Raw genomic sequence first — 23,806 nt, 5'->3', positions numbered from 1 at the left:
GTACGTGAGGAACAGAACGCACGTGCGTGATATATATTAAGCATGTCATCATATTTTTGACATTTGCGATATGTTTTAGCTCGGAGCTCATTAGTCACGCGTCTAGGGAGAGTTGGGGCGCGAAAAGCGCGTTCTGAAAGGGGTGTAAAATACGTGTTGCTGCGGTATAGAGGGAGGGGTGGAAATCGTGGTAAACTCGTCTTCGTAGTTGAGCGAGAGAGTAAGTAGTATAGGGCATTATCCATTAGTAGGCGACGGTTGTAATGATAGTAAGAATGTACGGCCGTCTTTGTAGCGGACGTGGGAGTGGGAAGCATAAGGGATGAAGCCGGGGGTAACATGTCGGATGCGATCATACCAGCACTAAAGCACCGGATCCCATCAGAACTCCGAAGTTAAGCGTGCTTGGGCGAGAGTAGTACTAGGATGGGTGACCTCCTGGGAAGTCCTCGTGTTGCATTCCCTTTTTTAATTATTTTTGTACGTACGTGAGGAACAGAACGCACGTGCGTGATATATATGAAGCCTGTCATCATATTTTTGACATTTGCGATATGTTTTAGCTCGGAGCTCATTAGTCACGCATCTAGGGAGAGTTGGGGCGCGAAAAGCGCGTTCTGGAAGGGGTGTAAAATACGTGTTGCTGCGGTATAGAGGGAGGGGTGGAAATCGTGGTAAACTCGTCTTCGTAGTTGAGCGAGAGAGTAAGTAGTATAGGGCATTATCCATTAGTAGGCGACCGTTGTAATGATAGTAAGAATGTACGGCCGTCTTTGTAGCGGACGTGGGAGTGGGAAGCATAAGGAATGAAGCCGGGGGTAACATGTCGGATGCGATCATACCAGCACTAAAGCACCGGATCCCATCAGAACTCCGAAGTTAAGCGTGCTTGGGCGAGAGTAGTACTAGGATGGGTGACCTCCTGGGAAGTCCTCGTGTTGCATTCCCTTTTTTAATTATTTTTGTACGTACGTGAGGAACAGAACGCACGTGCGTGATATATATTAAGCTTGTCATCATATTTTTGACATTTGCGATATGTTTTAGCTCGGAGCTCATTAGTCACGCGTCTAGGGAGAGTTGGGGCGCGAAAAGCGCGTTCTGAAAGGGGTGTAAAATACGTGTTGCTGCGGTATAGAGGGAGGGGTGGAAATCGTGGTAAACTCGTCTTCGTAGTTGAGCGAGAGAGTAAGTAGTATAGGGCATTATCCATTAGTAGGCGACGGTTGTAATGATAGTAAGAATGTACGGCCGTCTTTGTAGCGGACGTGGGAGTGGGAAGCATAAGGGATGAAGCCGGGGGTAACGTGTCGGATGCGATCATACCAGCACTAAAGCACCGGATCCCATCAGAACTCCGAAGTTAAGCGTGCTTGGGCGAGAGTAGTACTAGGATGGGTGACCTCCTGGGAAGTCCTCGTGTTGCATTCCTTTTTTTAATTATTTTTGTACGTACGTGAGGAACAGAACGCACGTGCGTGATATATATTAAGCCTGTCATCATATTTTTGACATTTGCGATATGTTTTAGCTCGGAGCTCATTAGTCACGCGTCTAGGGAGAGTTGGGGCGCGAAAAGCGCGTTCTGAAAGGGGTTTAAAATACGTGTTGTTGCGGTATAGAGGGAGGGGTGGAAATCGTGGTAAACTCGTCTTCGTAGTTGAGCGAGAGAGTAAGTAGTATAGGGCATTATCCATTAGTAGGCGACGGTTGTAATGATAGTAAGAATGTACGGCCGTCTTTGTAGCGGACGTGGGAGTGGGAAGCATAAGGGATGAAGCCGGGGGTAACGTGTCGGATGCGATCATACCAGCACTAAAGCACCGGATCCCATCAGAACTCTGAAGTTAAGCGTGCTTGGGCGAGAGTAGCACTAGGATGGTTGACCTCCTGGGAAGTCCTCGTGTTGCATTCCCTTTTTTAATTATTTTTGTACGTACGTGAGGAACAGAACGCACGTGCGTGATATATATTAAGCCTATCATCATATTTTTGACATTTGCGATATGTTTTAGCTCGGAGCTCATTAGTCACGTGTCTAGGGAGAGTTGGGGCGCGAAAAGCGCGTTCTGAAAGGGGTGTAAAATACGTGTTGCTGCGGTATAGAGGGAGGGGTGGAAATCGTGGTAAACTCGTCCTCGTAGTTGAGCGAGAGAGTAAGTAGTATAGGGCATTATCCATTAGTTGGCGACGGTTGTAATGATAGTAAGAATGTACGGCCGTCTTTGCAGCGGACGTGGGAGTGGGAAGCATAAGGGATGAAGCCGGGGGTAACATGTCGGATGCGATCATACCAGCACTAAAGCACCGGATCCCATCAGAACTCCAAAGTTAAGCGTGCTTGGGCGAGAGTAGTACTAGGATGGTTGACCTCCTGGGAAGTCCTCGTGTTGCATTCCCTTTTTTAATTATTTTTGTACGTACGTGAGGAACAGAACGCACGTGCGTGATATATATTAAGCCTGTCATCATATTTTTGACATTTGCGATATGTTTTCGCTCGGAGCTCATTAGTCACGCGTCTAGGGAGAGTTGGGGCGCGAAAAGCGCGTTCTGAAAGGGGTGTAAAATACGTGTTGTTGCGGTATAGAGGGAGGGGTGGAAATCGTGGTAAACTCGTCTTCGTAGTTGAGAGAGAGAGTAAGTAGTATAGGGCATTATCCATTAGTAGGGGACGGTTGTAATGATAGTAAGAATGTACGGCCGTCTTTGTAGCGGACGTGGGAGTGGGAAGCATAAGGGATGAAGCCGGGGGTAACGTGTCGGATGCGATCATACCAGCACTAAAGCACCGGATCCCATCAGAACTCTGAAGTTAAGCGTGCTTGGGCGAGAGTAGTGCTAGGATGGTTGACCTCCTGGGAAGTCCTCGTGTTGCATTCCCTTTTTTAATTATTTTTGTACGTACGTGAGGAACAGAACGCACGTGCGTGATATATATTAAGCCTGTCATCATATTTTTGACATTTGCGATATGTTTTAGCTCGGAGCTCATTAGTCACGTGTCTAGGGAGAGTTGGGGCGCGAAAAGCGCGTTCTGAAAGGGGTGTAAAATACGTGTTGCTGCGGTATAGAGGGAGGGGTGGAAATCGTGGTAAACTCGTCTTCGTAGTTGAGCGAGAGAGTAAGTAGTATAGGGCATTATCCATTAGTTGGCGACGGTTGTAATGATAGTAAGAATGTACGGCCGTCTTTGCAGCGGACGTGGGAGTGGGAAGCATAAGGGATGAAGCCGGGGGTAACATGTCGGATGCGATCATACCAGCACTAAAGCACCGGATCCCATCAGAACTTCAAACTTAAGCGTGCTTGGGCGAGAGTAGTACTAGGATGGTTGACCTCCTGGGAAGTCCTCGTGTTGCATTCCCTTTTTTAATTATTTTTGTACGTACGTGAGGAACAGAACGCACGTGCGTGATATATATTAAGCCTGTCATCATATTTTTGACATTTGCGATATGTTTTAGCTCGGAGCTCATTAGTCACGTGTCTAGGGAGAGTTGGGGCGCGAAAAGCGCGTTCTGAAAGGGGTGTAAAATACGTGTTGCTGCGGTATAGAGGGAGGGGTGGAAATCGTGGTAAACTCGTCTTCGTTGTTGAGCGAGAGAGTAAGTAGTATAGGGCATTATCCATTAGTTGGCGACGGTTGTAATGATAGTAAGAATGTACGACCGTCTTTGCAGCGGACGTGGGAGTGGGAAGCATAAGGGATGAAGCCGGGGGTAACATGTTGGATGCGATCATACCAGCACTAAAGCACCGGATCCCATCAGAACTCCGAAGTTAAGCGTGCTTGGGTGAGAGTAGTACTAGGATGGGTGACCTCCTGGGAAGTCCTCGTGTTGCATTCCCTTTTTTAATTATTTTTTTACGTACGTGAGGAACAGAACGCACGTGCGTGATATATATTAAGCATGTCATAATATTTTTGACATTTGCGATATGTTTTAGCTCGGAGCTCATTAGTCACGCGTCTAGGGAGAGTTGGGGCGCCAAAAGCGCGTTCTGAAAGGGGTGTAAAATACGTGTTGCTGCGGTATAGAGGGAGGGGTGGAAATCTTGGTAAACTCGTCTTCGTAGTTGAGCGAGAGAGTAAGTAGTATAGGGCATTATCCATTAGTAGGCGACCGTTGTAATGATAGTAAGAATGTACGGCCGTCTTTGTAGCGGACGTGGGAGTGGGAAGCATAAGGGATGAAGCCGGGGGTAACATGTCGGATGCGATCATACCAGCACTAAAGCACCGGATCCCATCAGAACTCCGAAGTTAAGCGTGATTGGGCGAGAGTAGTACTAGGATGGGTGACCTCCTGGGAAGTCCTCGTTTTGCATTCCCTTTTTTAATTATTTTTGTACGTACGTGAGGAACAGAACGCACGTGCGTGATATATATTAAGCCTGTCATCATATTTTTGACATTTGCGATATGTTTTAGCTCGGAGCTCATTAGTCACGCGTCTAGGGAGAGTTGGGGCGCGAAAAGCGCGTTCTGAAAGGGGTGTAAAATACGTGTTGCTGCGGTATAGAGGGAGGGGTGGAAATCGTGGTAAACTCGTCTTCGTAGTTGAGCGAGAGAGTAAGTAGTATAGGGCATTATCCATTAGTTGGCGACGGTTGTAATGATAGTAAGAATGTACGGCCGTCTTTGTAGCGGACGTGGGAGTGGGAAGCATAAGGGATGAAGCCCGGGGTAACATGTCGGATGCGATCATACCAGCACTAAAGCACCGGATCCCATCAGAACTCCGAAGTTAAGCGTGCTTGGGCGAGAGTAGTGCTAGGATGGGTGACCTCCTGGGAAGTCCTCGTGTTGCATTCCCTTTTTTAATTATTTTTGTACGTACGTGAGGAACAGAACGCACGTGCGTGATATATATTAAGCCTGTCATCATATTTTTGACATTTGCGATATGTTTTAGCTCGGAGCTCATTAGTCACGCGTCTAGGGAGAGTTGGGGCGCGAAAAGCGCGTTCTGAAAGGGGTGTAAAATACGTGTTGCTGCGGTATAGAGGGAGGGGTGGAAATCGTGGTAAACTCGTCTTCGTAGTTGAGCGAGAGAGTAAGTAGTATAGGGCATTATCCATTAGTAGGCGACGGTTGTAATGATAGTAAGAATGTACGGCCGTCTTTGTAGCGGACGTGGGAGTGGGAAGCATAAGGGATGAAGCCGGGGGTAACATGTCGGATGCGATCATACCAGCACTAAAGCACCGGATCCCATCAGAACTCCGAGGTTAAGCGTGCTTGGGCGAGAGTACTACTAGGATGGGTGACCTCCTGGGAAGTCCTCGTGTTGCATTCCCTTTTTTAATTATTTTTGTACGTACGTGAGGAACAGAACGCGCGTGCGTGATATATATTAAGCCTGTCATCATATTTTTGACATTTGCGATATGTTTTAGCTCGGAGCTCATTAGTCACGCGTCTAGGGAGAGTTGGGGTGCGAAAAGCGCGTTCTGAAAGGGGTGTAAAATACGTGTTGCTGCGGTATAGAGGGAGGGGTGGAAATCGTGGTAAACTCGTCTTCGTAGTTGAGCGAGAGAGTAAGTAGTATAGGGCATTATCCATTAGTAGGCGACGGTTGTAATGATAGTAAGAATGTACGGCCGTCTTTGTAGCGGACGTGGGAGTGGGAAGCATAAGGGATGAAGCCGGGGGTAACATGTCGGATTCGATCATACCAGCACTAAAGCACCGCATCCCATCAGAACTCCGAAGTTAAGCGTGCTTGGGCGAGAGTAGTACTAGGATGGGTGACCTCCTGGGAAGTCCTCGTGTTGCATTCCCTTTTTTAATTATTTTTGTGCGTACGTGAGGAACAGAACGCACGTGCGTGATATATATTAAGCCTGTCATCATATTTTTGACATTTGCGATATGTTTTAGCTCGGAGCTCATTAGTCACGCGTCTAGGGAGAGTTGGGGTGCGAAAAGCGCGTTCCGAAAGGGGTGTAAAATACGTGTTGCTGCGGTATAGAGGGAGGGGTGGAAATCGTGGTAAACTCGTCTTCGTAGTTGAGCGAGAGAGTAAGTAGTATAGGGCATTATCCATTAGTAGGCGACGGTTGTAATGATAGTAAGAATGTACGGCCGTCTTTGTAGCGGACGTGGGAGTGGGAAGCATAAGGGATGAAGCCGGGGGTAACATGTCGGATGCGATCATACCAGCACTAAAGCACCGGATCCCATCAGAACTCCGAAGTTAAGCGTGCTTGGGCGAGAGTAGTACTAGGATGGGTGACCTCCTGGGAAGTCCTCGTGTTGCATTCCCTTTTTTAATTATTTTTGTACGTATGTGAGGAACAGAACGCACGTGCGTGATATATATTAAGCCTGTCATCATATTTTTGACATTTGCGATATGTTTTAGCTCGGAGCTCATTAGTCACGCGTCTAGGGAGAGTTGGGGCGCGAAAAGCGCGTTCTGAAAGGGGTGTAAAATACGTGTTGCCGCGGTATAGAGGGAGGGGTGGAAATCGTGGTAAACTCGTCTTCGTAGTTTAGCGAGAGAGTAACTAGTATAGGGCATTATCCATTAGTAGGCGACGGTTGTAATGGTAGTAAGAATGTACGGCCGCCTTTGTAGCGGGCGTGGGAGTGCGAAGCATAAGGGATGAAGCCGGGGGTAACATGTCGGATGCGATCATACCAGCACTAAAGCACTGGATCCCATCAGAACTCTGAAGTTAAGCGTGCTTGGGCGAGAGTAGTACTAGGATGGGTGACCTCCTGGGAAGTCCTCGTGTTGCATTCCCTTTTTTAATTATTTTTGTACGTACGTGAGGAACAGAACGCACGTGCGTGATATATATTAAGCCTGTCATCATATTTTTGACATTTGCGATATGTTTTAGCTCGGAGCTCATTTGTCACGCGTCTAGGAAGAGTTGGGGCGCGAAAAGCGCGTTCTGAAAGGGGTGTAAAATACGTGTTGCTGCGGTATAGAGGGAGGGGTGGAAATCGTGGTAAACTCGTCTTCGTAGTTGAGCGAGAGAGTAAGTAGTATAGGGCATTATCCATTAGTAGGCGACGGTTGTAATGATAGTAAGAATGTACGGCCGTCTTTGTAGCAGACGTGGGAGTGGGAAGCATAAGGGATGAAGCCGGGGGTAACATGTCGGATGCGATCATACCACCACTAAAGCACCGGATCCCATTAGAACTCCGAAGTTAAGCGTGCTTGGGCGAGAGTAGTACTAGGATGGGTGACCTCCTGGGAAGTCCTCGTGTTGCATTCCCTTTTTTAATTATTTTTGTACGTACGTGAGGAACAGAACGCACGTGCGTGATATATATTAAGCCTGTCATCATATTTTTGACATTTGCGATATGTTTTAGCTCGGAGCTCATTAGTCACGCGTCTAGGGAGAGTTGGGGCGCGAAAAGCGCGTTCTGAAAGGGGTGTAAAATACGTGTTGCTGCGGTATAGATGGAGGGGTGGAAATCGTGGTAAACTCGTCTTCATAGTTGAGCGAGAGAGTAAGTAGTATAGGGCATTATCCATTAGTAGGCGACGGTTGTAATGATAGTAAGAATGTACGGCCGTCTTTGTAGCGGACGTGGGAGTGGGAAGCATAAGGGATGAAGCCGGGGGTAACATGTCGGATGCGATCATACCAGCACTAAAGCACCGGATCCCATCAGAACTCCGAAGTTAAGCGTGCTTGGGCGAGAGTAGTACTAGGATGGGTGACCTCCTGGGAAGTCCTCGTGTTGCATTCCCTTTTTTAATTATTTTTGTACGTACGTGAGGAACAGAACGCACGTGCGTGATATATATTAAGCCTGTCATCATATTTTTGACATTTGCGATATGTTTTAGCTCGGAGCTCATTAGTCACGCGTCTAGGGAGAGTTGGGGCGCGAAAAGCGCATTCTGAAAGGGGTGTAAAATACGTGTTGCTGCGGTATAGAGGGAGGGGTGGAAATCGTGGTAAACTCGTCTTCGTAGTTGAGCAAGAGAGTAAGTAGTATAGGGCATTATCCATTAGTAGGCGACGGTTGTAATGATAGTAAGAATGTACGGCCGTCTTTGTAGCAGACGTGGGAGTGGGAAGCATAAGGGATGAAGCCGGGGGTAACATGTCGGATGCGATCATACCAGCACTAAAGCACCGGATCCCATCAGAACTCTGAAGTTAAGCGTGCTTGGGCGAGAGTAGTACTAGGATGGGTGACCTCCTGGGAAGTCCTCGTGTTGCATTCCCTTTTTTAATTATTTTTGTACGTACGTGAGGAACAGAACGCACGTGCGTGATATATATTAAGCCTGTCATCATATTTTTGACATTTGCGATATGTTTTAGCTCGGAGCTCATTAGTCACGCGTCTAGGGAGAGTTGGGGCGCGAAAAGCGCGTTCTGAAAGGGGTGTAAAATACGTGTTGCCGCGGTATAGAGGGAGGGGTGGAAATCGTGGTAAACTCGTCTTCTTAGTTTAGCGAGAGAGTAAGTAGTATAGGGCATTATCCATTAGTAGGCGACGGTTGTAATGGTAGTAAGAATGTACGGCCGTCTTTGTAGCGGGCGTGGGAGTGCGAAGCATAAGGGATGAAGCCGGGGGTAACATGTCGGATGCGATCATACCAGCACTAAAGCACCGGATCCCATCAGAACTCCGAAGTTAAGCGTGCTTGGGCGAGAGTAGTACTAGGATGGGTGACCTCCTGGGAAGTCCTCATGTTGCATTCCCTTTTTTAATTATTTTTGTACGTACGTGAGGAACAGAACGCACGTGCGTGATATATATTAAGCCTTTCATCATATTTTTGACATTTGCGATATGTTTTAGCTCGGAGCTCATTAGTCACGCATCTAGGAAGAGTTGGGGCGCGAAAAGCGCGTTCTGAAAGGGGTGTAAAATACGTGTTGCTACGGTATAGATGGAGGGCTGGAAATCGTGGTAAACTCGTCTTCGTAGTTGAGCGAGAGAGTTAGTATAGGGCATTATCCATTAGTAGGCGACGGTTGTAATGATAGTAAGAATGTACGGCCGTCTTTGTAGCGGACGTGGGAGTGGGAAGCATAAGGGATGAAGCTGGGGGTAACATGTCGGATGCGATCATACCACCACTAAAGCACCGGATCCCATCAGATCTCCGAAGTTAAGCGTGCTTGGGCGAGAGTAGTACTAGGATGGGTGACCTCTTGGGAAGTCCTCGTGTTGCATTCCCTTTTTTAATTATTTTTGTACGTACGTGAGGAACAGAACGCACGTGCGTGATATATATTAAGCCTGTCATCATATTTTTGACATTTGCGATATGTTTTAGCTCGGAGCTCATTAGTCACGCGTCTAGGGAGAGTTGCGGCGCGAAAAGCGCGTTCTGAAAGGGGTGTAAAATACGTGTTGCTGCGGTATAGAGGGAGGGGTGGAAATCGTGGTAAACTCGTCTTCGTAGTTGAGCGAGAGAGTAAGTAGTATAGGGCATTATCCATTAGTAGGCGACGGTTGTAATGATAGTAAGAATGTACGGCCGTCTTTGTAGCAGACGTGGGAGTGGGAAGCATAAGGGATGAAGCCGGGGGTAACATGTCGGATGCGATCATACCAGCACTAAAGCACCGGATCCCATCAGAACTCCGAAGTTAAGCGTGCTTGGGCGAGAGTAGTACTAGGATGGGTGACCTCCTGGGAAGTCCTCTTGTTGCATTCCCTTTTTTAATTATTTTTGTACGTACGTGAGGAACAGAACGCACGTGCGTGATATATATTAAGCCTGTCATCATATTTTTGACATTTGCGATATGTTTTAGCTCGGAGCTCATTTGTCACGCGTCTAGGGAGAGTTGGGGCGCGAAAAGCGCGTTCTGAAAGGGGTGTAAAATACGTGTTGCTGCGGTATAGAGGGAGGGGTGGAAATCGTGGTAAACTCGTCTTCGTAGTTGAGCGAGAGAGTAAGTAGTATAGGGCATTATCCATTAGTAGGCGACGGTTGTAATGATAGTAAGAATGTACGGCCGTCTTTGTAGCAGACGTGGGAGTGGGAAGCATAAGGGATGAAGCCGGGGGTAACATGTCGGATGCGATCATACCAGCACTAAAGCACCGGATCCTATCAGAACTCTGAAGTTAAGCGTGCTTGGGTGAGAGTAGTACTAGGATGGGTGACCTCCTGGGAAGTCCTCGTGTTGCATTCCCTTTTTTAATTATTTTTGTACGTACGTGAGGAACAGAACGCACGTGCGTGATATATATTAAGCCTGTCATCATATTTTTGACATTTGCGATATGTTTTAGCTCGGAGCTCATTAGTCACGCGTCTAGGGAGAGTTGGGGCGCGAAAAGCGCGTTCTGAAAGGGGTGTAAAATACGTGTTGCTGCGGTATAGAGGGAGGGGTGGAAATCGTGGTAAACTCGTCTTCGTAGTTGAGCGAGAGAGTAAGTAGTATAGGGCATTATCCATTAGTAGGCGACGGTTGTAATGATAGTAAGAATGTACGGCCGTCTTTGTAGCAGACGTGGGAGTGGGAAGCATAAGGGATGAAGCCGGGGGTAACATGTCGGATGCGATCATATCAGCACTAAAGCACCGGATCCCATCAGAACTCTGAAGTTAAGTGTGCTTGGGCGAGAGTAGTACTAGGATGGGTGACCTCCTGGGAAGTCCTCGTGTTGCATTCCCTTTTTTAATTATTTTTGTACGTACGTGAGGAACAGAACGCACGTGCGTGATATATATTAAGCATGTCATCATATTTTTGACATTTGCGATATGTTTTAGCTCGGAGCTCATTAGTCACGTGTCTAGGGAGAGTTGGGGCGCGAAAAGCGCGTTCTGAAAGGGGTGTAAAATACGTGTTGCTGCGGTATAGAGGGAGGGGTGGAAATCGTGGTAAACTCGTCTTCGTAGTTGAGCGAGAGAGTAAGTAGTATAGGGCATTATCCATTAGTTGGCGGCGGTTGTAATGATAGTAAGAATGTACGGCCGTCTTTGTAGCGGACGTGGGAGTGGGAAGCATAAGGGATGAAGCCGGGGGTAACATGTCGGATGCGATCATACCAGCACTAAAGCACCGGATCCCATCAGAACTCCAAAGTTAAGCGTGCTTGGGCGAGAGTAGTACTAGGATGGGTGACCTCCTGGGAAGTCCTCGTGTTGCATTCCCTTTTTTAATTATTTTTGTACGTACGTGAGGAACAGAACGCACGTGCGTGATATATATTAAGCCTGTCATCATATTTTTGACATTTGCGATATGTTTTAGCTCGGAGCTCATTAGTCACGCGTCTAGGGAGAGTTGGGGCGCGAAAAGCGCGTTCTGAAAGGGGTGTAAAATACGTGTTGCTGCGGTATAGAGGGAGGGGTGGAAATCGTGGTAAACTCGTCTTCGTAGTTGAGCGAGAGAGTAAGTAGTATAGGGCATTATCCATTAGTAGGCGACGGTTGTAATGATAGTAAGAATGTACGGCCGTCTTTGTAGCGGACGTGGGAGTGGGAAGCATAAGGGATGAAGCCGGAGGTAACATGTCGGATGCGATCATACCAGCACTAAAGCACCGGATCCCATCAGAACTCCGAAGTTAAGCGTGCTTGGGTGAGAGTAGTACTAGGATGGGTGACCTCCTGGGAAGTCCTCGTGTTGCATTCCCTTTTTTAATTATTTTTGTACGTACGTGAGGAACAGAACGCACGTGCGTGATATATATTAAGCCTTTCATCATATTTTTGACATTTGCGATATGTTTTAGCTCGGAGCTCATTAGTCACGCGTCTAGGGAGAGTTGGGGCGCGAAAAGCGCATTCTGAAAAGGGTGTAAAATACGTGTTGCTGCGGTATAGAGGGAGGGTGGAAATCGTGGTAAACTCGTCTTCGTAGTTGAGAGAGAGAGTAAGTAGTATAGGGCATTATCCATTAGTAGGCGACGGTTGTAATGATAGTAAGAATGTACGGCCTTCTTTGTAGCTGACGTGGGAGTGGGAAGCATAAGGGATGAAGCCAGGGGTAACATGTCGGATGCGATCATACCAGCACTAAAGCACCGGATCCCATCAGAACTCCGAAGTTAAGCGTGCTTGGGCGAGAGTAGTACTAGGATGGGTGACCTCCTGGGAAGTCCTCGTGTTGCATTCCCTTTTTTAATTATTTTTGTACGCACGTGAGGAACAGAACGCACGTGCGTGATATATATTAAGCCTGTTATCATATTTTTGACATTTGCGATATGTTTTAGCTCGGAGCTCATTAGTCACGCGTCTAGGGACAGTTGGGGTGCGAAAAGCGCGTTCTGAAAGGGGTGTAAAATACGTGTTGCCGCGGTATACAGGGAGGGGTGGAAATCGTGGTAAACTCGTCTTCGTAGTTGAGCGAGAGAGTAAGTAGTATAGGGCATTATCCATTAGTAGGCGACGGTTGTAATGGTAGTCAGAATGTACGGCCGTCTTTGTAGCGGACGTGGGAGTGGGAAGCATAAGGGATGAAGCCGGGGGTAACATGTCGGATGCGATCATACCAGCACTAAAGCACCGGATCCCATCAGAACTCCGAAGTTAAGCGTGCTTGGGCGAGAGTAGTACTAGGATGGGTGACCTCCTGGGAAGTCCTCGTGTTGCATTCCCTTTTTTAATTATTTTTGTACGTACGTGAGGAACAGAACGCACGTGCGTGATATATATTAAGCCTGTCATCATATTTTTGACATTTGCTATATGTTTTAGCTCGGAGCTCATTAGTCACGCGTCTAGGGAGAGTTGGGGCGCGAAAAGCGCGTTCTGAAAGGGGTGTAAAATACGTGTTGCCGCGGTATAGAGGGAGGGGTGGAAATCATGGTAAACTCGTCTTCGTAGTTGAGCGAGAGAGTAAGTAGTATAGGGCATTATCCATTAGTAGGCGACGGTTGTAATGATAGTAAGAATGTACGGCCGTCTTTGTAGCGGACGTGGGAGTGGGAAGCATAAGGGATGAAGCCGGAGGTAACATGTCAGATGCGATCATACCAGCACTAAAGCACCGGATGCCATCAGAACTCTGAAGTTAAGCGTGCTTGGGCGAGAGTAGTACTAGGATGGGTGACCTCCTTGGAAGTCCTCGTGTTGCATTCCCTTTTTTAATTATTTTTGTACGTACGTGAGGAACAGAACGCACGTGCGTGATATATATTAAGCCCGTCATCATATTTTGACATTTGCGATATGTTTTAGCTCGGAGCTCATTAGTCACGCGTCTAGGGAGAGTTGGGGCGCGAAAAGCGCGTTCTGAAAGGGGTGTAAAATACGTGTTGTTGCGGTATAGAGGGAGGGGTGGAAATCGTGGTAAACTCGTCTTCGTAGTTGAGAGAGAGTAAGTAGTATAGGGCATTATCCATTAGTAGGCGACGGTTGTAATGATAGTAAGAATGTACGGCCTTCTTTGTAGCGGACGTGGGAGTGGGAAGCATAAGGGATGAAGCCGGGGGTAACATGTCGGATGCGTTCATACCAGCACTAAAGCACCGGATCCCATTAGAACTCCGAAGTTAAGCGTGCTTGGGCGAGAGTAGTACTAGGATGGGTGACCTTCTGGGAAGTCCTCGTGTTGCATTCCCTTTTTTAATTATTTTTGTACATACGTGAGGAACAGAACGCACGTGCGTGATATATATTAAGCCTGTCATCATATTTTTGACATTTGCGATATGTTTTAGCTCGGAGCTCATTAGTCACGCGTCTAGGGAGAGTTGGGGCGCGAAAAGCGCGTTCTGAAAAGGGTGTAAAATACGTGTTGCCGCGGTATAGAGGGGGGGGTGGAAATCGTGGTAAACTCGTCTTCGTAGTTGAGCGAGAGAGTAAGTAGTATAGGGCATTATCCATTAGTAGGCGACGGTTGTAATGATAGTAAGAATGTACGGCCGTCTTTGTAGCGGACGTGGGAGTGGGAAGCATAAGGGATGAAGCCGGGGGTAACATGTCGGATGCGATCATACCAGCACTAAAGCACCGGATCCCATCAGAACTCCGAAGTTAAGCGTGCTTGGGCGAGAGTAGTACTAGGATGGGTGACCTCCTGGGAAGTCCTCGTGTTGCATTCTCTTTTTTAATTATTTTTGTACGTACGTGAGGAACAGAACGCACGTGCGTGATATATATTAAGCCTGTCATCATATTTTTGACATTTGCGATATGTTTTAGCTCGGAGCTCATTAGTCACGCGTCTAGGGAGAGTTGGGGCGCGAAAAGCGCGTTCTGAAAGGGGTGTAAAATACGTGTTGCCGCGGTATAGAGGGAGGGGTGGAAATCGTGGTAAACTCGTCTTCGTAGTTGAGCGAGAGAGTAAGTAGTATAGGGCATTATCCATTAGTAGGCGACGGTTGTGATGATAGTAAGAATGTACGGCCTTCTTTGTAGCAGACGTGGGAGTGGGAAGCATAAGGGATGAAGCTGGGGGTAACATGTCGGATGCGATCATACCAGCACTAAAGCACCGGATCCCATCAGAACTTTGAAGTTAAGCGTGCTTGGGTGAGAGTAGTACTAGGATGGGTGACCTCCTGGGAAGTCCTCGTGTTGCATTCCCTTTTTTAATTATTTTTGTACGTACGTGAGGAACAGAACGCACGTGCGTGATATATATTAAGCCTGTCATCATATTTTTGACATTTGCGATATGTTTTAGCTCGGAGCTCATTAGTCACGCGTCTAGGGAGAGTTGGGGCGCGAAAAGCGCGTTCTGAAAGGGGTGTAAAATGCGTGTTGCTGCGGTATAGAGGGAGGGGTGGAAATCGTGGTAAACTCGTCTTCGTAGTTGAGCGAGAGAGTAAGTAGTATAGGGCATTATCCATTAGTAGGCGACGGTTGTAATGATAGTAAGAATGTACGGCCGTCTTTGTAGCAGACGTGGGAGTGGGAAGCATAAGGGATGAAGCCGGGGGTAACATGTCGGATGCGATCATATCAGCACTAAAGCACTGGATCCCATCAAAACTCTGAAGTTAAGTGTGCTTGGGCGAGAGTAGTACTAGGATGGGTGACCTCCTGGGAAGTCCTCGTGTTGCATTCCCTTTTTTAATTATTTTTGTACGTACGTGAGGAACAGAACGCACGTGCGTGATATATATTAAGCCTGTCATCATATTTTTGACATTTGCGATATGTTTTAGCTCGGAGCTCATTAGTCACGTGTCTAGGGAGAGTTGGGGCGCGAAAAGCGCGTTCTGAAAGGGGTGTAAAATACGTGTTGCTGCGGTATAGAGGGAGGGGTGGAAATCGTGGTAAACTCGTCTTCGTAGTTGAGCGAGAGAGTAAGTAGTATAGGGCATTATCCATTAGTTGGCGACGGTTGTAATGATAGTAAGAATGTACGGCCGTCTTTGTAGCGGACGTGGGAGTGGGAAGCATAAGGGATGAAGCCGGGGGTAACATGTCGGATGCGATCATACCAGCACTAAAGCACCGGATCCCATCAGAACTCCAAAGTTAAGCGTGCTTGGGCGAGAGTAGTACTAGGATGGGTGACCTCCTGGGAAGTCCTCGTGTTGCATTCCCTTTTTTAATTATTTTTGTACGTACGTGAGGAACAGAACGCACGTGCGTGATATATATTAAGCCTGTCATCATATTTTTGACATTTGCGATATGTTTTAGCTCGGAGCTCATTAGTCACGCGTCTAGGGAGAGTTGGGGCGCGAAAAGCGCGTTCTGAAAGGGGTGTAAAATACGTGTTGCTGCGGTATAGAGGGAGGGGTGGAAATCATGGTAAACTCGTCTTCGTAGTTGAGCGAGAGAGTAAGTAGTATAGGGCATTATCCATTAGTAGGCGACGGTTGTAATGATAGTAAGAATGTACGGCCGTCTTTGTAGCGGACGTGGGAGTGGGAAGCATAAGGGATGAAGCCGGAGGTAACATGTCGGATGCGATCATACCAGCACTAAAGCATCGGATCCCATCAGAACTCCGAAGTTAAGCGTGCTTGGGCGAGAGTAGTACTAGGATGGGTGACCTCCTGGGAAGTCCTCGTGTTGCATTCCCTTTTTTAATTATTTTTGTACGTACGTGAGGAACAGAACGCACGTGCGTGATATATATTAAGCCTTTCTTCATATTTTTGACATTTGCGATATGTTTTAGCTCGGAGCTCATTAGTCACGCGTCTAGGGAGAGTTGGGGCGCGAAAAGCGCATTCTGAAAAGAGTGTAAAATACGTGTTGCTGCAGTATAGAGGGAGGGTGGAAATCGTGGTAAACTCGTCTTCGTAGTTGAGAGAGAGAGTAAGTAGTATAGGGCATTATCCATTAGTAGGCGACGGTTGTAATGATAGTAAGAATGTACGGCCTTCTTTGTAGCTGACGTGGGAGTGGGAAGCATAAGGGATGAAGCCGGGGGTAACATGTCGGATGCGATCATACCAGCACTAAAGCACCGGATCCCATCAGAACTCCGAAGTTAAGCGTGCTTGGGCGAGAGTAGTACTAGGATGGGTGACCTCCTGGGAAGTCCTCGTGTTGCATTCCCTTTTTTAATTATTTTTGTACGCACGTGAGGAACAGAACGCACGTGCGTGATATATATTAAGCCTGTTATCATATTTTTGACATTTGCGATATGTTTTAACTCGGAGCTCATTAGTCACGCGTCTAGGGACAGTTGGGGTGCGAAAAGCGCGTTCTGAAAGGGGTGTAAAATACGTGTTGCCGCGGTATACAGGGAGGGGTGGAAATCGTGGTAAACTCGTCTTCGTAGTTGAGCGAGAGGGTAAGTAGTATAGGGCATTATCCATTAGTAGGCGACGGTTGTAATGGTAGTAAGAATGTACGGCCGTCTTTGTAGCGGACGTGGGAGTGGGAAGCATAAGGGATGAAGCCGGGGGTAACATGTCGGATGCGATCATACCAGCACTAAAGCACCGGATCCCAACAGAACTCCGAAGTTAAGCGTGCTTGGGCGAGAGTAGTACTAGGATGGGTGACCTCCTGGGAAGTCCTCGTGTTGCATTCCCTTTTTTAATTATTTTTGTACGTACGTGAGGAACAGAACGCACGTGCGTGATATATATTAAGCCTGTCATCATATTTTTGACATTTGCGATATGTTTTAGCTCGGAGCTCATTAGTCACGCGTCTAGGGAGAGTTGGGGCGCGAAAAGCGCGTTCTGAAAGGGGTGTAAAATACGTGTTGCCGCGGTATAGAGGGAGGGGTGGAAATCATGGTAAACTCGTCTTCGTAGTTGAGCGTGAGAGTAAGTAGTATAGGGCATTATCCATTAGTAGGCGACGGTTGTAATGATAGTAAGAATGTACGGCCGTCTTTGTAGCGGACGTGGGAGTGGGAAGCATAAGGGATGAAGCCGGAGGTAACATGTCAGATGCGATCATACCAGCACTAAAGCACCGGATGCCATCAGAACTCCGAAGTTAAGCGTGCTTGGGCGAGAGTAGTACTAGGATGGGTGACCTCCTGGGAAGTCCTCGTGTTGCATTCCCTTTTTTAATTATTTTTGTACGTACGTGAGGAACAGAACGCACGTGCGTGATATATATTAAGCCCGTCATCATATTTTTGACATTTGCGATATGTTTTAGCTCGGAGCTCATTAGTCACGCGTCTAGGGAGAGTTGGGGCGCGAAAAGCGCGTTCTGAAAGGGGTGTAAAATACGTGTTGTTGCGGTATAGAGGGAGGGGTGGAAATCGTGGTAAACTCGTCTTCGTAGTTGAGAGAGAGTAAGTACTATAGGGCATTATCCATTAGTAGGCGACAGTTGTAATGATAGTAAGAATGTACGGCCTTCTTTGTAGCGGACGTGGGAGTGGGAAGCATAAGGGATGAAGCCGGGGGTAACATGTCAGATGCGATCATACCAGCACTAAAGCACCGGATCCCATCAGAACTCCGAAGTTATGCGTGCTTGGGCGAGAGTAGTACTAGGATGGGTGACCTCCTGGGAAGTCCTCGTGTTGCATTCCCTTTTTTAATTATTTTTGTACGCACGTGAGGAACAGAACGCACGTGCGTGATATATATTAAGCCTGTGATCATATTTTTGACATTTGCGATATGTTTTAGCTCGGAGCTCATTAGTCACGCGTCTAGGGAGAGTTGGGGCGCGAAAAGTGCGTTCTGAAAGGGGTGTAAAATACGTGTTGCCGCGGTATACAGGGAGGGGTGGAAATCGTGGTAAACTCGTCTTCGTAGTTGAGCGAGAGTAAGTAGTATAGGGCATTATCCATTAGTAGGCGACGGTTGTAATGATAGTAAGAATGTACGGCCGTCTTTGTAGCGGACGTGGGAGTGGGAAGCATAAGGGATGAAGCCGTGGGTAACATGTCGGATGCGATCATACCAGCACTAAAGCACCGGATCCCATCAGAACTCCGAAGTTAAGCGTGCTTGGGCGAGAGTAGTACTAGGATGGGTGACCTCCTGGGAAGTCCTCGTGTTGCATTCCCTTTTTTAATTATTTTTGTACGTACGTGAGGAATTTAATTATTTTTGTACGTACGTGAGGAACAGAACGCACGTGCGTGATATATATTAAGCCTGTCATCATATTTTTGACATTTGCGATATGTTTTAGCTCGGAGCTCATTTGTCACGCGTCTAGGGAGAGTTGGGGCGCGAAAAGCGCGTTCTGAAAGGGTTGTAAAATACGTGTTGCTGCGGTATAGAGGGAGGGGTGGAAATCGTGGTAAACTCGTCTTCGTAGTTGAGCGAGAGAGTAAGTAGTATAGGGCATTATCCATTAGTAGGCGACGGTTGTAATGATAGTAAGAATGTACGGCCTTCTTTGTAGCAGACGTGGGAGTGGGAAGCATAAGGGATGAAGCTGGGGGTAACATGTCGGATGCGATCATACCAGCACTAAAGCACCGGATCCCATCAGAACTCTGAAGTTAAGCGTGCTTGGGTGAGAGTAGTACTAGGATGGGTGACCTCCTGGGAAGTCCTCGTGTTGCATTCCCTTTTTTAATTATTTTTGTACGTACGTGAGGAACAGAACGCACGTGCGTGATATATATTAAGCCTGTCATCATATTTTTGACATTTGCGATATGTTTTAGCTCGGAGCTCATTAGTCACGCGTCTAGGGAGAGTTGGGGCGCGAAAAGCGCGTTCTGAAAGGGGTGTAAAATGCGTGTTGCTGCGGTATAGAGGGAGGGGTGGAAATCGTGGTAAACTCGTCTTCGTAGTTGAGAGAGAGTAAGTAGTATAGGGCATTATCCATTAGTAGGCGACGGTTGTAATGATAGTAAGAATGTACGGCCTTCTTTGTAGCGGACGTGGGAGTGGGAAGCATAAGGGATGAAGCCGTAGGTAACATGTCGGATGCGATCATACCAGCACTAAAGCATCGGATCCCATCAGAACTCCGAAGTTAAGCGTGCTTGGGCGAGAGTAGTACTAAGATGGGTGACCTCCTGGGAAGTCCTCGTGTTGCATTCCCTTTTTTAATTATTTTTGTACGTACGTGAGGAACAGAACGCACGTGCGTGATATATATTAAGCCTTTCATCATATTTTTGACATTTGCGATATGTTTTAGCTCGGAGCTCATTAGTCACGCGTCTAGGGAGAGTTGGGGCGCGAAAAGCGCATTCTGAAAAGGGTGTAAAATACGTGTTGCTGCGGTATAGAGGGAGGGTGGAAATCGTGGTAAACTCGTCTTCGTAGTTGAGAGAGAGAGTAAGTAGTATAGGGCATTATCCATTAGTAGGTGACGGTTGTAATGATAGTAAGAATGTACGGCCTTCTTTGTAGCTGACGTGGGAGTGGGAAGCATAAGGGATGAAGCCGGGGGTAACATGTCGGATGCGATCATACCAGCACTAAAGCACCGGATCCCATCAGAACTCCGAAGTTAAGCGTGCTTGGGTGAGAGTAGTACTAGGATGGGTGACCTCCTGGGAAGTCCTCGTGTTGCATTCCCTTTTTTAATTATTTTTGTACGCACGTGAGGAACAGAACGCACGTGCGTGATATATATTAAGCCTGTTATCATATTTTTGACATTTGCGATATGTTTTAGCTCGGAGCTCATTAGTCACGCGTCTAGGGACAGTTGGGGTGCGAAAAGGGCGTTCTGAAAGGGGTGTAAAATACGTGTTGCCGCGGTATACAGGGAGGGGTGGAAATCGTGGTAAACTCGTCTTCGTAGTTGAGCGAGAGAGTAAGTAGTATAGGGCATTATCCATTAGTAGGCGACGGTTGTAATGGTAGTAAGAATGTACGGCCGTCTTTGTAGCGGACGTGGGAGTGGGAAGCATAAGGGATGAAGCCGGGGGTAACATGTCGGATGCGATCATACCAGCACTAAAGCACCGGATCCCAACAGAACTCCGAAGTTAAGCGTGCTTGGGCGAGAGTAGTACTAGGATGGGTGACCTCCTGGGAAGTCCTCGTGTTGCATTCCCTTTTTTAATTATTTTTGTACGTACGTGAGGAACAGAACGCACGTGCGTGATATATATTAAGCCTGTCATCATATTTTTGACATTTGCGATATGTTTTAGCTCGGAGCTCATTAGTCACGCGTCTAGGGAGAGTTGGGGCGCGAAAAGCGCGTTCTGAAAGGGGTGTAAAATACGTGTTGCCGCGGTATAGAGGGAGGGGTGGAAATCATGGTAAACTCATCTTCGTAGTTGAGCGAGAGAGTAAGTAGTATAGGGCATTATCCATTAGTAGGCGACGGTTGTAATGATAGTAAGAATGTACCGCCGTCTTTGTAGCGGACGTGGGAGTGGGAAGCATAAGGGATGAAGCCGGAGGTAACATGTCAGATGCGATCATACCAGCACTAAAGCACCGGACGCCATCAGAACTCCGAAGTTAAGCGTGCTTGGGCGAGAGTAGTACTAGGATGGGTGACCTCCTGGGAAGTCCTCGTGTTGCATTCCCTTTTTTAATTATTTTTGTACGTACGTGAGGAACAGAACGCACGTGCGTGATATATATTAAGCCCGTCATCATATTTTTGACATTTGCGATATGTTTTAGCTCGGAGCTCATTAGTCACGCGTCTAGGGAGAGTTGGGGCGCGAAAAGCGCGTTCTGAAAGGGGTGTAAAATACGTGTTGTTGCGGTATAGAGGGAGGGGTGGAAATCGTGGTAAACTCGTCTTCGTAGTTGAGAGAGAGTAAGTAGTATAGGGCATTATCCATTAGTAGGCGACGGTTGTAATGATAGTAAGAATGTACGGCCTTCTTTGTAGCGGACGTGGGAGTGGGAAGCATAAGGGATGAAGCCGTGGGTAACATGTCAGATGCGATCATACCAGCACTAAAGCACCGGATCCCATCAGAACTCCGAAGTTATGCGTGCTTGGGCGAGAGTAGTACTAGGATGGGTGACCTCCTGGGAAGTCCTCGTGTTGCATTCCCTTTTTTAATTATTTTTGTACGCACGTGAGGAACAGAACGCACGTGCGTGATATATATTAAGCCTGTGATCATATTTTTGACATTTGCGATATGTTTTAGCTCGGAGCTCATTAGTCACGCGTCTAGGGAGAGTTGGGGCGCGAAAAGTGCGTTCTGAAAGGGGTGTAAAATACGTGTTGCCGCGGTATACAGGGAGGGGTGGAAATCGTGGTAAACTCGTCTTCGTAGTTGAGCGAGAGTAAGTAGTATAGGGCATTATCCATTAGTAGGCGACGGTTGTAATGATAGTAAGAATGTACGGCCGTCTTTGTAGCGGACGTGGGAGTGGGAAGCATAAGGGATGAAGCCGTGGGTAACATGTCGGATGCGATCATACCAGCACTAAAGCACCGGATCCCATCAGAACTCCGAAGTTAAGCGTGCTTGGGCGAGAGTAGTACTAGGATTGGTGACCTCCTGGGAAGTCCTCGTGTTGCATTCCCTTTTTTAATTATTTTTGTACATACGTGAGGAATTTAATTATTTTTGTACGTACGTGAGGAACAGAACGCACGTGCGTGATATATATTAAGCCTGTCATCATATTTTTGACATTTGCGATATGTTTTAGCTCGGAGCTCATTAGTCACGCGTCTAGGGAGAGTTGGGGCGCGAAAAGTGCGTTCTGAAAGGGGTGTAAAATACGTGTTGCCGCGGTATAGAGGGAGGGGTGGAAATCGTGGTAAACTCGTCTTCATAGTTGAGAGAGAGAGTAAGTAGTATAGGGCATTATCCATTAGTAGGCGACGGTTGTAATGATAGTAAGAATGTACGGCCTTCTTTGTAGCTGACGTGGGAGTGGGAAGCATAAGGGATGAAGCCGGGGTAACATGTCGGATGCTATCATACCAGCACTAAAGCACCGGATCCCATTAGAACTCCGAAGTTAAGCGTGCTTGGGCGAGAGTAGTACTAGGATGGGTGACCTCCTGGGAAGTCCTCGTGTTGCATTCCCTTTTTTAATTATTTTTGTATGTACGTGAGGAACAGAACGCACGTGCGTGATATATATTAAGCCTGTCATCATATTTTTGACATTTGCGATATGTTTTAGCTCGGAGCTCATTAGTCACGCGTCTAGGGAGAGTTGGGGCGCGAAAAGCGCGTTCTGAAAGGGGTGTAAAATACGTGTTGCCGCGGTATAGAGGGAGGGGTGGAAATCGTGGTAAACTCGTCTTCGTAGTTGAGAGAGAGAGAGTAAGTAGTATAGGGCATTATCCATTAGTAGGCGACGGTTGTAATGATAGTAAGAATGTACGGCCTTCTTTGTAGCTGACATGGGAGTGGGAAGCATAAGGGATGAAGCCGGGGGTAACATGTCGGATGTGATCATACCAGCACTAAAGCAACGGATCCCATCAGAACTCCGAAGTTAAGCGTGCTTGGGCGAGAGTAGTACTAGGATGGGTGACCTCCTGGCAAGTCCTCGTGTTGCATTCCCTTTTTTAATTATTTTTGTACGCACGTGAGGAACATAACGCACGTGCGTGATATATATTAAGCCTGTTATCATATTTTTGACATTTGCGATATGTTTTAGCTCGGAGCTCATTAGTCACGCGTCTAGGGAGAGTTGGGGCGCGAAAAGCGCGTTCTTAAAGGGTGTAAAATACGTGTTGCCGCGGTATACAGGGAGGGGTGGAAATCGTCGTAAACTCGTCTTCGTAGTTGAGCGAGAGAGTAAGTAGTATAGGGCATTATCCATTAGTAGGCGACGGTTGTAATGGTAGTAAGAATGTACGGCCGTCTTTGTAGCGGACGTGGGAGTGGGAAGCATAAGGGATGAAGCCGGGGGTAACATGTCGGATGCGATCATACCAGCACTAAAGCACCGGATCCCATCAGAACTTCGAAGTTAAGCGTGCTTGGGCGAGAGTAGTACTAGGATGTGTGACCTCCTGGGAAGTCCTCGTGTTGCATTCCCTTTTTTAATTATTTTTGTACGTACGTGAGGAACAGAACGCACGTGCGTGATATATATTAAGCCTGTCATCATATTTTTGACATTTGCGAAATGTTTTAGCTCGGAGCTCATTAGTCACGCGTCTAGGGAGAGTTGGGGCGCGAAAAGCGCGTTCTGAAAGGGGTGTAAAATACGTGTTGCCACGGTATAGAGGGAGGGGTGGAAATCGTGGTAAACTCGTCTTCGTAGTTGAGCGAGAGAGTAAGTAGTATAGGGCATTATCCATTAGTAGGCGACGGTTGTAATGATAGTAAGAATGTACGGCCGTCTTTGTAGCGGACGTGGGAGTGGGAAGCATAAGGGATGAAGCCGGAGGTAACATGTCAGATGCGATCATACCAGCACTAAAGCACCGGATCCCATCAGAACTCCGAAGTTAAGCGTGCTTGGGCAAGAGTAGTACTAGGATGGGTGACCTCCTGGGAAGTCCTCGTGTTGCATTCCCTTTTTTAATTATTTTTGTACGTACGTGAGGAACAGAACGCACGTGCGTGATATATATTAAGCCCGTCATCA

General features: G+C 47.3%; 49 non-coding genes across 49 annotated transcripts; all 49 read left to right on the top strand.

Annotated features, from left to right (window-relative positions):
* The first annotated feature begins 344 nt into the window (after window positions 1-344).
* LOC123109088 (5S ribosomal RNA) lies at window positions 345-463 on the top strand. Its single transcript, XR_006452377.1, has one exon. It is a non-coding gene; the product is annotated as a 5S ribosomal RNA (ribosomal RNA).
* Window positions 464-828: 365 nt separating this feature from the next.
* Window positions 829-947, top strand: LOC123109087 (5S ribosomal RNA). Its single transcript, XR_006452376.1, has one exon. It is a non-coding gene; the product is annotated as a 5S ribosomal RNA (ribosomal RNA).
* Window positions 948-1,312: 365 nt separating this feature from the next.
* LOC123109086 (5S ribosomal RNA) lies at window positions 1,313-1,431 on the top strand. Its single transcript, XR_006452375.1, has one exon. It is a non-coding gene; the product is annotated as a 5S ribosomal RNA (ribosomal RNA).
* Window positions 1,432-1,796: 365 nt separating this feature from the next.
* Window positions 1,797-1,915, top strand: LOC123108739 (5S ribosomal RNA). Its single transcript, XR_006452065.1, has one exon. It is a non-coding gene; the product is annotated as a 5S ribosomal RNA (ribosomal RNA).
* A 365-nt stretch (window positions 1,916-2,280) lies between these two features.
* Window positions 2,281-2,399, top strand: LOC123109727 (5S ribosomal RNA). The gene has a single exon (XR_006452968.1). It is a non-coding gene; the product is annotated as a 5S ribosomal RNA (ribosomal RNA).
* Window positions 2,400-2,764: 365 nt separating this feature from the next.
* LOC123108705 (5S ribosomal RNA) lies at window positions 2,765-2,883 on the top strand. Its single transcript, XR_006452031.1, has one exon. It is a non-coding gene; the product is annotated as a 5S ribosomal RNA (ribosomal RNA).
* A 365-nt stretch (window positions 2,884-3,248) lies between these two features.
* LOC123108821 (5S ribosomal RNA) lies at window positions 3,249-3,367 on the top strand. The gene has a single exon (XR_006452154.1). It is a non-coding gene; the product is annotated as a 5S ribosomal RNA (ribosomal RNA).
* Window positions 3,368-3,732: 365 nt separating this feature from the next.
* Window positions 3,733-3,851, top strand: LOC123109537 (5S ribosomal RNA). The gene has a single exon (XR_006452764.1). It is a non-coding gene; the product is annotated as a 5S ribosomal RNA (ribosomal RNA).
* Window positions 3,852-4,216: 365 nt separating this feature from the next.
* Window positions 4,217-4,335, top strand: LOC123109860 (5S ribosomal RNA). The gene has a single exon (XR_006453103.1). It is a non-coding gene; the product is annotated as a 5S ribosomal RNA (ribosomal RNA).
* A 365-nt stretch (window positions 4,336-4,700) lies between these two features.
* LOC123109628 (5S ribosomal RNA) lies at window positions 4,701-4,819 on the top strand. Its single transcript, XR_006452861.1, has one exon. It is a non-coding gene; the product is annotated as a 5S ribosomal RNA (ribosomal RNA).
* A 365-nt stretch (window positions 4,820-5,184) lies between these two features.
* On the top strand, window positions 5,185-5,303 carry LOC123109837 (5S ribosomal RNA). The gene has a single exon (XR_006453081.1). It is a non-coding gene; the product is annotated as a 5S ribosomal RNA (ribosomal RNA).
* Window positions 5,304-5,668: 365 nt separating this feature from the next.
* On the top strand, window positions 5,669-5,787 carry LOC123108786 (5S ribosomal RNA). Its single transcript, XR_006452112.1, has one exon. It is a non-coding gene; the product is annotated as a 5S ribosomal RNA (ribosomal RNA).
* Window positions 5,788-6,152: 365 nt separating this feature from the next.
* LOC123109079 (5S ribosomal RNA) lies at window positions 6,153-6,271 on the top strand. The gene has a single exon (XR_006452374.1). It is a non-coding gene; the product is annotated as a 5S ribosomal RNA (ribosomal RNA).
* A 365-nt stretch (window positions 6,272-6,636) lies between these two features.
* On the top strand, window positions 6,637-6,755 carry LOC123109650 (5S ribosomal RNA). The gene has a single exon (XR_006452887.1). It is a non-coding gene; the product is annotated as a 5S ribosomal RNA (ribosomal RNA).
* A 365-nt stretch (window positions 6,756-7,120) lies between these two features.
* On the top strand, window positions 7,121-7,239 carry LOC123109768 (5S ribosomal RNA). The gene has a single exon (XR_006453011.1). It is a non-coding gene; the product is annotated as a 5S ribosomal RNA (ribosomal RNA).
* A 365-nt stretch (window positions 7,240-7,604) lies between these two features.
* LOC123109067 (5S ribosomal RNA) lies at window positions 7,605-7,723 on the top strand. Its single transcript, XR_006452372.1, has one exon. It is a non-coding gene; the product is annotated as a 5S ribosomal RNA (ribosomal RNA).
* A 365-nt stretch (window positions 7,724-8,088) lies between these two features.
* Window positions 8,089-8,207, top strand: LOC123109487 (5S ribosomal RNA). The gene has a single exon (XR_006452714.1). It is a non-coding gene; the product is annotated as a 5S ribosomal RNA (ribosomal RNA).
* A 365-nt stretch (window positions 8,208-8,572) lies between these two features.
* LOC123109652 (5S ribosomal RNA) lies at window positions 8,573-8,691 on the top strand. The gene has a single exon (XR_006452889.1). It is a non-coding gene; the product is annotated as a 5S ribosomal RNA (ribosomal RNA).
* Window positions 8,692-9,053: 362 nt separating this feature from the next.
* On the top strand, window positions 9,054-9,172 carry LOC123109824 (5S ribosomal RNA). The gene has a single exon (XR_006453068.1). It is a non-coding gene; the product is annotated as a 5S ribosomal RNA (ribosomal RNA).
* A 365-nt stretch (window positions 9,173-9,537) lies between these two features.
* Window positions 9,538-9,656, top strand: LOC123109722 (5S ribosomal RNA). Its single transcript, XR_006452963.1, has one exon. It is a non-coding gene; the product is annotated as a 5S ribosomal RNA (ribosomal RNA).
* Window positions 9,657-10,021: 365 nt separating this feature from the next.
* LOC123108698 (5S ribosomal RNA) lies at window positions 10,022-10,140 on the top strand. Its single transcript, XR_006452023.1, has one exon. It is a non-coding gene; the product is annotated as a 5S ribosomal RNA (ribosomal RNA).
* A 365-nt stretch (window positions 10,141-10,505) lies between these two features.
* LOC123109785 (5S ribosomal RNA) lies at window positions 10,506-10,624 on the top strand. The gene has a single exon (XR_006453031.1). It is a non-coding gene; the product is annotated as a 5S ribosomal RNA (ribosomal RNA).
* Window positions 10,625-10,989: 365 nt separating this feature from the next.
* Window positions 10,990-11,108, top strand: LOC123109513 (5S ribosomal RNA). Its single transcript, XR_006452740.1, has one exon. It is a non-coding gene; the product is annotated as a 5S ribosomal RNA (ribosomal RNA).
* Window positions 11,109-11,473: 365 nt separating this feature from the next.
* Window positions 11,474-11,592, top strand: LOC123109536 (5S ribosomal RNA). The gene has a single exon (XR_006452763.1). It is a non-coding gene; the product is annotated as a 5S ribosomal RNA (ribosomal RNA).
* A 364-nt stretch (window positions 11,593-11,956) lies between these two features.
* LOC123109056 (5S ribosomal RNA) lies at window positions 11,957-12,075 on the top strand. Its single transcript, XR_006452371.1, has one exon. It is a non-coding gene; the product is annotated as a 5S ribosomal RNA (ribosomal RNA).
* Window positions 12,076-12,440: 365 nt separating this feature from the next.
* Window positions 12,441-12,559, top strand: LOC123109044 (5S ribosomal RNA). The gene has a single exon (XR_006452370.1). It is a non-coding gene; the product is annotated as a 5S ribosomal RNA (ribosomal RNA).
* A 365-nt stretch (window positions 12,560-12,924) lies between these two features.
* Window positions 12,925-13,043, top strand: LOC123108849 (5S ribosomal RNA). Its single transcript, XR_006452186.1, has one exon. It is a non-coding gene; the product is annotated as a 5S ribosomal RNA (ribosomal RNA).
* Window positions 13,044-13,405: 362 nt separating this feature from the next.
* LOC123109635 (5S ribosomal RNA) lies at window positions 13,406-13,524 on the top strand. The gene has a single exon (XR_006452869.1). It is a non-coding gene; the product is annotated as a 5S ribosomal RNA (ribosomal RNA).
* A 365-nt stretch (window positions 13,525-13,889) lies between these two features.
* LOC123109144 (5S ribosomal RNA) lies at window positions 13,890-14,008 on the top strand. The gene has a single exon (XR_006452436.1). It is a non-coding gene; the product is annotated as a 5S ribosomal RNA (ribosomal RNA).
* A 365-nt stretch (window positions 14,009-14,373) lies between these two features.
* Window positions 14,374-14,492, top strand: LOC123108677 (5S ribosomal RNA). The gene has a single exon (XR_006452002.1). It is a non-coding gene; the product is annotated as a 5S ribosomal RNA (ribosomal RNA).
* Window positions 14,493-14,857: 365 nt separating this feature from the next.
* LOC123108814 (5S ribosomal RNA) lies at window positions 14,858-14,976 on the top strand. The gene has a single exon (XR_006452145.1). It is a non-coding gene; the product is annotated as a 5S ribosomal RNA (ribosomal RNA).
* A 365-nt stretch (window positions 14,977-15,341) lies between these two features.
* LOC123109512 (5S ribosomal RNA) lies at window positions 15,342-15,460 on the top strand. Its single transcript, XR_006452739.1, has one exon. It is a non-coding gene; the product is annotated as a 5S ribosomal RNA (ribosomal RNA).
* A 365-nt stretch (window positions 15,461-15,825) lies between these two features.
* LOC123109541 (5S ribosomal RNA) lies at window positions 15,826-15,944 on the top strand. Its single transcript, XR_006452768.1, has one exon. It is a non-coding gene; the product is annotated as a 5S ribosomal RNA (ribosomal RNA).
* A 364-nt stretch (window positions 15,945-16,308) lies between these two features.
* On the top strand, window positions 16,309-16,427 carry LOC123109032 (5S ribosomal RNA). Its single transcript, XR_006452368.1, has one exon. It is a non-coding gene; the product is annotated as a 5S ribosomal RNA (ribosomal RNA).
* A 365-nt stretch (window positions 16,428-16,792) lies between these two features.
* On the top strand, window positions 16,793-16,911 carry LOC123109574 (5S ribosomal RNA). Its single transcript, XR_006452807.1, has one exon. It is a non-coding gene; the product is annotated as a 5S ribosomal RNA (ribosomal RNA).
* A 365-nt stretch (window positions 16,912-17,276) lies between these two features.
* Window positions 17,277-17,395, top strand: LOC123108699 (5S ribosomal RNA). The gene has a single exon (XR_006452024.1). It is a non-coding gene; the product is annotated as a 5S ribosomal RNA (ribosomal RNA).
* Window positions 17,396-17,758: 363 nt separating this feature from the next.
* On the top strand, window positions 17,759-17,877 carry LOC123109832 (5S ribosomal RNA). Its single transcript, XR_006453076.1, has one exon. It is a non-coding gene; the product is annotated as a 5S ribosomal RNA (ribosomal RNA).
* Window positions 17,878-18,240: 363 nt separating this feature from the next.
* Window positions 18,241-18,359, top strand: LOC123109019 (5S ribosomal RNA). Its single transcript, XR_006452359.1, has one exon. It is a non-coding gene; the product is annotated as a 5S ribosomal RNA (ribosomal RNA).
* Window positions 18,360-18,753: 394 nt separating this feature from the next.
* On the top strand, window positions 18,754-18,872 carry LOC123109733 (5S ribosomal RNA). The gene has a single exon (XR_006452973.1). It is a non-coding gene; the product is annotated as a 5S ribosomal RNA (ribosomal RNA).
* A 363-nt stretch (window positions 18,873-19,235) lies between these two features.
* On the top strand, window positions 19,236-19,354 carry LOC123109624 (5S ribosomal RNA). The gene has a single exon (XR_006452856.1). It is a non-coding gene; the product is annotated as a 5S ribosomal RNA (ribosomal RNA).
* A 364-nt stretch (window positions 19,355-19,718) lies between these two features.
* Window positions 19,719-19,837, top strand: LOC123109535 (5S ribosomal RNA). The gene has a single exon (XR_006452762.1). It is a non-coding gene; the product is annotated as a 5S ribosomal RNA (ribosomal RNA).
* A 365-nt stretch (window positions 19,838-20,202) lies between these two features.
* LOC123109572 (5S ribosomal RNA) lies at window positions 20,203-20,321 on the top strand. The gene has a single exon (XR_006452804.1). It is a non-coding gene; the product is annotated as a 5S ribosomal RNA (ribosomal RNA).
* Window positions 20,322-20,686: 365 nt separating this feature from the next.
* Window positions 20,687-20,805, top strand: LOC123108797 (5S ribosomal RNA). The gene has a single exon (XR_006452125.1). It is a non-coding gene; the product is annotated as a 5S ribosomal RNA (ribosomal RNA).
* A 363-nt stretch (window positions 20,806-21,168) lies between these two features.
* LOC123109831 (5S ribosomal RNA) lies at window positions 21,169-21,287 on the top strand. Its single transcript, XR_006453075.1, has one exon. It is a non-coding gene; the product is annotated as a 5S ribosomal RNA (ribosomal RNA).
* A 363-nt stretch (window positions 21,288-21,650) lies between these two features.
* LOC123109736 (5S ribosomal RNA) lies at window positions 21,651-21,769 on the top strand. Its single transcript, XR_006452976.1, has one exon. It is a non-coding gene; the product is annotated as a 5S ribosomal RNA (ribosomal RNA).
* A 393-nt stretch (window positions 21,770-22,162) lies between these two features.
* On the top strand, window positions 22,163-22,281 carry LOC123109614 (5S ribosomal RNA). The gene has a single exon (XR_006452846.1). It is a non-coding gene; the product is annotated as a 5S ribosomal RNA (ribosomal RNA).
* Window positions 22,282-22,648: 367 nt separating this feature from the next.
* On the top strand, window positions 22,649-22,767 carry LOC123108746 (5S ribosomal RNA). The gene has a single exon (XR_006452072.1). It is a non-coding gene; the product is annotated as a 5S ribosomal RNA (ribosomal RNA).
* Window positions 22,768-23,131: 364 nt separating this feature from the next.
* On the top strand, window positions 23,132-23,250 carry LOC123108671 (5S ribosomal RNA). The gene has a single exon (XR_006451995.1). It is a non-coding gene; the product is annotated as a 5S ribosomal RNA (ribosomal RNA).
* Window positions 23,251-23,615: 365 nt separating this feature from the next.
* LOC123109754 (5S ribosomal RNA) lies at window positions 23,616-23,734 on the top strand. The gene has a single exon (XR_006452994.1). It is a non-coding gene; the product is annotated as a 5S ribosomal RNA (ribosomal RNA).
* The last annotated feature ends 72 nt before the right edge of the window (window positions 23,735-23,806 follow it).

The sequence above is a fragment of the Triticum aestivum genome, chromosome 5A (assembly GCF_018294505.1).
Source record: "Triticum aestivum cultivar Chinese Spring chromosome 5A, IWGSC CS RefSeq v2.1, whole genome shotgun sequence".
In the NCBI taxonomy this organism is placed as follows: domain Eukaryota; kingdom Viridiplantae; phylum Streptophyta; class Magnoliopsida; order Poales; family Poaceae; genus Triticum; species Triticum aestivum.
The sequence above is the reverse complement of the archived record's forward strand: the minus strand, read 5'-3'. Positions and strand labels throughout refer to the sequence as shown.